This window comes from Heterocephalus glaber, unplaced genomic scaffold (genome assembly GCF_053883595.1).
Source record: "Heterocephalus glaber isolate CG9 unplaced genomic scaffold, H.glaber_assembly_v1.0 deba00001460, whole genome shotgun sequence".
NCBI classification, from domain to species: domain Eukaryota; kingdom Metazoa; phylum Chordata; class Mammalia; order Rodentia; family Bathyergidae; genus Heterocephalus; species Heterocephalus glaber.
The window spans coordinates 4,904,770-4,912,966 of NW_028258307.1; the positions used below are offsets into that span (position 1 = coordinate 4,904,770).

Genomic DNA, 8,197 nt, shown 5'->3' on the forward strand with positions numbered 1-8,197 from the left:
CGGCACCTCACCCCTGGACAGGGGTGCTGGTCAGTCCCACGCGGTCAGGAGTAGGGGTTAGGGGACAGGGAATGACCCGAAAAGGTCACCAGGACCCATGTCTGAGTCCATGGCAAGTGAGGTCAAGCTGCGGCAGCAGGGAGCTGTCAGTGGGTGCTTCCTATGTGTTGGGTGCTCTTCTACGCCTCGGCCCTCCAAGGGCACAGGTTCCAAATTCAAGGTCAGAAATACTTGTTTAAATCAGAAGTGGGGACTGATATCTATAATCCCGAACATTGGGAGGCTGAGACAGTAGGATCACAAGTTTCACACCAGTCTGGATGAGACCTAGCCTCAAGAAAAATGTGTTTTAAAAAAGAGCCTGTATTAACATTAAAGACTTCTTTCCTTGCCATCCCTTAAATAATACAGTGTAACAACTAAGCACATAGTATTTACAGTGCCTTAGGCATTATAATCTCGAGATTGACTTAAGTACTCGGGCGGATGTGTGTGGGTTACATGTAAATACTATGCCCCTTTATGTAAGGGACTTGATTTGAATATTGTAAGTGGTTGAGATTGTGGCCATAGAGTCAGAGTGCTAGAGCTCTTGTGTTCAAATCCTGGCTCCCTATTTTACTAGCGAGTTACCCAACCCAGTGGTCCCCAACCCTGGGCCCATAAACTGGTTAGGAACTGGCAGAGAGCAAGAGGAACTTTGTGTTGACAGAGGCCTCTGTCCCCCATGACAGCCGGAGCCTGGGAGGCACTGGATTCTCATAGGAGTGTGAACCCTACTGTGAACTGCGCATGCGGGGATCTAGGTTGCTGCTCCTTTGAGTCGTCCTTAACCCTCATCATCTTCAGATGACTTGTACGTCCTAAAACAACGTAAATGCTATGCAAATAGTTATTATGCTTGATTGTTTAGGGAACAATGACAAGAAAAAGATCTGTCCCTTTTTATTGCAGATTTAATTTTCTTCTGGATATTTCTGTTCTGCAGGAGGTTAAATCCTTGCATGGGAGGCTTTGGTTACCCAGGAGACCGTGTTGGCAGAATGTGCCCGTGTTCTGTGTGGAGCTCTTCCCCCAGCGCACCAGCTTGGCAACAGTTCATTATGGGTGAGTGTTGTAGTAAATGTGCCGTGAAGGAATTTTCTGTAGCCAATTCTGGTGATAATTGGATTAGATTCTTGTTAGGTGCAGATTTCAATAATGCTGCAATGTTGACTTGATGTTCGAGTGAACCTGACTGCTTCACAGAGAATGAATGAACCAGGTTAGGTTAGCATTGAAGGCTGCCCCCTGGCAGGATGTAGGTCAAGCTTGTGGTCAGATTATCTTGAGCTGGCAAACAAAGCCTTGAAATGATTAACACCATTGTGCAGATGGAGCTGTGTATACTCTTCCGGTCAGCAGACCACATAAACCTGTTTAAATAAAGTGCTGGGCCTGAGGCTTCAGAGCCTTGCTTTATAAAACACAGCATGTGCAAGTTAATTTATCAGAACAGAAACTGTCATACCAAACCAATAATATTAATTGGAATATAACTGATTTTGTAGTTTGGTTTGGACTGAATGTTTACATTTGTCTTTTTTCCCCCTGCTGCTGGGGCTGGAATGTAGGCCTCTCACTCCTAGGCCAGTGCTGTAGCACTGAGCGACATCTCCATTCTCTAGTCTTGGTTTTATAGTTGTACAAACAGCATTGTGAATTGTCTGCCTTTAAATTAATATTGCAAATTCCAGCTTCTGTGTTATCACTCAATTGAAAGTTCTAAATTTTCAGTTTTTCCATTCTTTGAGAACTAAGATTTCAAACTTGGCTAAAATGATTTGTGGACACCCAGAGATTTCCCCTTCTCTCTTTCTTTCTTTCTTTCTTTCTTTCTTTCTTTCTTTCTTTCTTTCTGGATCCTGAGGATGGAACCCAGAGCTCTATGCATGCTAACCATGTGCTCTACCACTGGGCTATGGCCCCAGCCCCATCCCAGCATTTTTCATTTATCCTTTCTGAGTGCCTTCTGTCCCTGTTGCTCACATATCACTGCCAAAGGCTGTGGTTCTCAGTTTTCTTTGGGAGTGTGTAAAGCACTAGCTCTCAGAAATGCACTGAGGCTGTGAGTGACACAGAAGCCGATATGCAGCTCCCAGGGCATGTGGGGAGGCAAGTACTTTGGTGGCAGCAGTCTCACCCTAAACACAGTCAGGTATTGCTGAGAACTGGAGAACTGGAGATGAATTGTAGGAAACAGGAAAGGGAACGTTACCAGAACCCCTGAGTGAGTCCTGGTCTCCTGTGAGCCACTACAACACAAAGTAAATTAAGGAATAAAGACAGGAAACCAGACTTAGAGAAAAAGCTGAGCTTCAGGCCTGATCAGTGCTGCTCTGGGCAGCAAAGACAAAGACACCCTGAGCTTGCCACTATTTATTGGGTTCATAGGTAGTATCAGATGACTCAGAGGGTGGAGGTAATCCTAAACTGACAAGGATCTTATAATTGGAGGAAGTATCAGATGACCCGAAGGGTGGCAATAATCCTGTGATGCTGAGGATCTTATGCTGATGGGGATCTTAGATTGATGAGAAGCTTACATTGATTAGGAGAATGAGATGGGATGCATTAAGCTGATAAGGAATTTGTCCCTCTCCAAGTGAAACCTTTCTACTTGGTTCTCAAAGACCCAGGAAGTCTTCAGCTGATGTAGTCTTGCCCTTGAGCATCATAGGACTATTGAGGCCTCAGACAGCCCTAATCATAATTTAATTGTGAAACGATTTCCCCCTCCAAAATTATGTAGAATGACTCCCAACAATGAAGACTGGATGTTGGCAGTCAACTGGCTGCCAGTGAGTGAAAGAAACAGCCAAACCCTTCCCGAACTTCTCTCTCACCACTCCCTCCTTCCCACTGTCTTCGCCTTGGCACCTGCAAGGCAGTGGTGTGCTGAGAAATGGTGAATATCTGGTTTTCTGGGAGAGAAGCTCTGGCTCATAGAGTTGGCCAACTTCCATGGTGTAACTGTCCCTACATGGTGGGTTTTAAGCTACCTGCCTGCTGGCACCGAGCGCCAGTTGGGAAGAGATGCCCACAAGTGCACTGCCACACAGGCTTCTGCCAGACAGATGCGGTAGGGGTAGACAGTGGAGGAGGGCACAGTTAAAAGGATGTGTGTACATTCATTTGCCCTGGCTGTCTAACACTGATGAGGCAGCTTACCTGGCAGATACTTATTTTCTTACAGCTCTAGAGACTGAAGTCCAAGGTCAAGAGTCAATGTCTCCTGACCCCTCTCTTCTTGTAGGCAGCCACCTTAGTGGACTGATGCCACCTGGGGCCCAGAGCCAGCAGGAGCTGTGAGACCAGGGATGGTCCCTCAAAACCACAGATGCAAGCCTCTGAGAGCAGCACTTAGGAGTGGGTGCCCTGGACCAAATGTCTGAGCCCAAATCAGCTGAACCTCAGGAAAGTTGGTGTCAGTGCTGCTGTATTTCACCTTCATAAAATGCAGCTAGTTCTGGATTCTGTCATGGATTTCTTAGAGGGGGATTAACATGCCTTGCTTTGCAGCATGCCTTGCTCAGAGATGGCCCACAGTGCAGGAAATGTGCCCCAGTTTTCAAACATTCTGTATCTATGGATAGATAGTGCATCATCCCCCAAGTTCAGCTGGGATGTTCCCTACACTGCAAGTGTCTTCTGGGACCATGCCAGCCCTAGGTGACTCTGTTTTGGGAAGGATGAGCAACTGTCTCTAAAATCTGGATTCTCCATTGTGGATGACTGAAGGCTTGGGTTTTGTCCTAGTCTTTTGCTGTTGGTGATGGAAACATATCGTTTGAAAAAAGGCTGACTGGACTATGGATAGGGACCAGCAGGGTTTGGGGTGACAGGAGCAGGAGAAGTAACAGAAGCCTGCTCCACCCCATCCCTGACCTCTCTGCACCTAGGAAGTGCACTGCTGAGCATCAAGAGTGAGAGACACACACTGTAGAGTCACAGGACCCTGAAGGACAGGAAGCCCAGCACAAGGGCGGTGCTAGGGGAGGGACAGTGCAGAGGGCTCTTGCACCTCTCATCCTAGCCATGGGCTACGCTCACTCAGGCCTATCAAGGGGCGGCAGGAACAAGAAAATGTGGGCTGTCAGCCACTCCATTGCATCCTGCTGAGGTGGATCATTCAGGACAAGTAGACTTTTCTACTCTTTGCGTCCTCGATACTCATGAGAACAGCTAACGCCTCTCTCTGTGGAATAAAACCCTAACTTACAGATGAAGGCCCCGCTCTGCAGGGCAGGTGGAAGGTGAAGTCTCTGTGTTGGGCAGTAACACACTCGGATAAAATCTGGGGTTCTGATGCACAGGAGGAAAGGGGGACAGGTGTTCGGGGGGGCAGGCTGAAGGCTGGCTGTCTTCCCTTCAGGAGAGGCAAGGGGCTATTTCCCCTTCTGTGTTTCTCCCACTCTTGCAGAAACTGCCAGCAGTGTCCTTGCCTCTTCAACTGAGGGAAACAGCGATGAGGACAGTGTTTTTCATCCCAGGCCAAAACAAAAGAAGAAATGGTATCATTCTTCTGCCTCCGCGCTGGTGCTCTTTTCTCACATGCTCCACTCCCTTCTTGCCTCCCTCTCTCCCTCTCTCTGTCTCTCTCTCTCTCTCTCTCTCTCTCTCTCTCTCTCACACACACACACACACACACACACACACACACACACGCACGTGCGCACACCCTCGGCCACTGACCCACAAAGGCTTGATGACTCCTCTTCCTGAAAGTAGTCATGGAGCCTAGCATTGCTCCCTGCACCTGCTGCAGCCCCAGGGCCGGAGCCTCCTCCCTGTTTGGGAGAAGCAGGGCCAAGCAGGGCTAAGCAGCGGGACCCCTCTGTGCCTGAGGTCACCTGGCCCGGGGGGATCTGGCTTCGGACCTGTCTTCGTTCATTAAGACCCCAGGGAGCCCACTCATCTGCACACATCACAACTGGAATGTGGAGAATTAATGCTGCTGTTCATACAAAACCCGAAACTTCTTACCTTCTTAAAAAAACCCCGAACAACTGAATCAGTATATGTCTGTGATACATAACTACATCGTATCTTTAATCATTTGTATCTCTTTCCCCTTTCCTCCCCTCCCCTCCCCTTTTCCCCAGCCCTCTTCTCCATTTCCAATAGTCTACTTCCCTGTTCCCTACCATGTCTTCATTTTATTCTTCAAGCTGTTTATACTTTGGATTTCTCATATAAGAGAAATTATAGAATATTTAACTGTCTGTGTATGATTTATGTCACTTAACATTATTGTTAGGAGCTATCCATTTTCCTACAATTGATTCCAATCTATCCTTCTTCATGGCTGAATAATACTTTATTGTATATATGAAACTTCTAACCTTTAATTTTAATTAATTAATTATTTGAGACAGAGTCTTGCTATGTAGCCCAGGCTGGCCTTGAACTCATGGTGATCCTCCTGTCTTGGCCTCCTGAGGGGTGGGATGACAGGGATATATATATATAGATATTTATATCTATATCTGTATCTATCTATCTCCTGGCCAGGCTGTGAGCTTTCAAACAAAAGATTAAAACTATAATAGCTTTTGGGTGTGGCAAGTTCACAACATTTTGCAGGATGCCTGTGACCTCCAGACCTAATTGTGGGCCAGGGCCAAAGTGAAGCCAGTGCTTCTGAGCCTGGCCGGGGAGGAGGGGAAAGGGGCTGGGGTGTGTGAGGACAGGCTCCCGCTGAGCTGCTGGAGCCTGCTGGAGCCCGGTGGGTGTAGGCTGTGTACTGTCTCAGCACCAAGTTGGGTAAGAAAGGGAAAGGCCGACGGGGGCCTGCACAGCAGGCTGTTGGCAGTGTTTTCCTTTTTCCCAGAGGGAAGGAACAGAGAAGAAAGGGTCGAGCACGGGAGGAGAGGATGAATGTAATCATTCTGTACTAATAAAAATAAAAATTACAAGAAAGAACGAGAGGAGGAGCTGTGCTGAGGAGCTGGTGGCGAAGCTGTTTTCAGTAGGCTTCCGCCCGCTCCCAGCCGCGCTCAGTTAAACCTGGGCGGCGGGGAAGCACACGCCGGTCCTAGGCGCGTCGCCCCTCCCCCAGGGCCATTCCACTCAGTCTGGCCCCGCAGAAGAGATGCACAAGGAGGAGGTGTTTTCGAAAGCTCTGAACCCTAAATTCCTTTTGGTCAGAGTTAATAATATCAGAGCCATTCTTCTAAAAAATGATCTTTAATAACTGTGTTTCCTTTTCCAAAAAGAGAAACCGGCACGTGCAGATCTCCAGTGAACGCGCTGTGCGCTCCTCGGTTTTGCGGTCCAAGACACAGGCTCCGCGGTCCCTCCCGACGTCCCCAGGCCTCGTCGGCACAGGCGGGGCTCTGGAAGCAGCCAGATGACAGGGCACAGCTGTTGCTCTTAGGAGGGGCGCCCCTCCCTGCTCCCTTTCACTGTCTGCCCCTTGTCTGGCCCGAGGCGGGCAGGTCTCCTTTGGGCCTGCCCCTCTGCCGCGACTGTGGATCCAAACCTCGGCACGGCACGCTGAGCTAAAATAACCCTCTCCTGCTCTGCGCTCCGGGCGCCGGGGGACCAGAACGGGACCAAGGCCGAGTCCAAGCTCGGTGAGTACCAGCATGGTCTGGCCCAGGGTGCTCGGCCCCGAGAACGCCCCGCGGCTCCAGCACCCACAGCCCGGCGTCTGCCCATTGCCTTCCGAGTGGGCCGGCGAGGGGTCAGCGCAGGGAGAATTCAAGCCACTCAGGGCAGACACCATATGGCTCCCGAACCTGCCAACCCGAGCCTGCGGACAGCCGGAGCATCAGCCTCCTACACCCTTGTGTAGCCTCGTGGCGGGGCACACCTGTGATCCCAGCTCTCTTGGAGGCTGAGGCAGGAGGGTTGCGGAGAGCTCCAGGCCAGCCTGGGCTACAGAGTGAGACCCTGACAAAACGGGGTCCCGAGGCAAAAGAAAGAGACTCACAGCTGTTCACGAGCTGTGTCACAACCCAGCTGTACGGGCAGCAACGCTCTGACCGCCAGACGCAAGCTCAGCCCCAATTTTCCGTGCGAGCTGTCTGCCCACGGTGGGAAAGCCTCCGGGGTCTCCCCGCTTTGCGCACATTGCCTTGTCCAGTCCCCCGCCAGGAGTAAGGGAGACGGAGTGAAGCTGGTGTGAAATGTAAAGGAGGGATCCCCCAAACACCCCGACTCAGTACAGATGTAAGTAATATTTCAGGGCCACGTTAAAAAGTAAAAGTCCATGCAAAAAATCCATGCTGAGAAAAATATCAATATTTTAAATAAAGCCAGGATATTATTTGAGATTTCTTTCCTTTTCTTTTTTTCAGTGCTGGGGGTCAAACCAGAGCCTCACATATGCCCCGAACCACATCCCTGTTGTAGGTGTGTATGTGTGTTTCTTTTGCCTCAACTTGTTAAAATGAAAAAATAAAAATTATACTACAAACTAATAAGAGAATAACAATAGCTGATACACTGTGTATCTTTATCTTCAGGGTAGTTACTCAGGGTACAAGACATACACCAAAGATATTCTTCCAAAAACAAACAAAAACCCCCACCACAAGCCCAGGCTTGCAGTGTCAGCACTCAGGAGGCTGAGACAGAAGGATCCCCAAGAATTCGACACCAGCCTGAGCTCCACAGTGAGTTCAAGGCCAGCCTGAGCCGCATAACAAGACCCTGTCTCAAAAACAAACAAAATAATACAAAACTTTCTTTTCAACACGAAGATAAAGTAGTAGTGGCTTCTCACACCACGGCTTATCATTTCATCATAACCTTGAGAAAGGGTGTAGAACGGCCATTTTTAGAGGCGATGATTGGTTCTTAGAGCAATGAACTTATTCCAGTGAGCGGCAGAGAAGGGACTTGAACCCAGGACTTGGCATCCAGCAGCCAAGCTCTTAGCATCACTTACTGCAGCCCCGGCTCTGGACGTAGGCCTTTCCCACGCAGTGATTGGGTTGGAAACGTCCCTCTAAAAATCCCATTCTGTTCCCAGCAGGGCAGGAAGGGACGAGGCAGTGCGGGCGGGAGGGCTTCCTGGCGCTCTGCGGACCTAGTTCCCTGGTGCAGGCGGAGCTGTCCCGCCGTACACTGCTTATTGTGCCCCTGCGCTCAAACCCAGCTCCCGCAGGAGGGGCCTTTCTGCTTGTCATCCCTGTAAAAGTAATTGCTT

At 49.4% G+C, this 8,197-nt stretch overlaps 1 long non-coding RNA gene across 3 annotated transcripts; it reads left to right on the forward strand.

Moving 5' to 3' along the window:
* Positions 1–566: 566 nt before the first annotated feature.
* Positions 567–7,524, forward strand: LOC110349989 (uncharacterized). Of its 3 annotated transcripts, XR_002396227.2 has the most exons (5): positions 567–856; positions 989–1,107; positions 4,463–4,553; positions 6,258–6,617; positions 7,344–7,524. It is a non-coding gene; the product is annotated as an uncharacterized LOC110349989 (long non-coding RNA). The 3 variants fall into 3 exon arrangements; XR_002396225.2 differs by lacking the exon at positions 7,344–7,524 and having other exon boundaries at positions 6,258–7,333; XR_002396226.2 differs by lacking the exons at positions 4,463–4,553; positions 7,344–7,524 and having other exon boundaries at positions 6,258–7,333.
* The last annotated feature ends 673 nt before the right edge of the window (positions 7,525–8,197 follow it).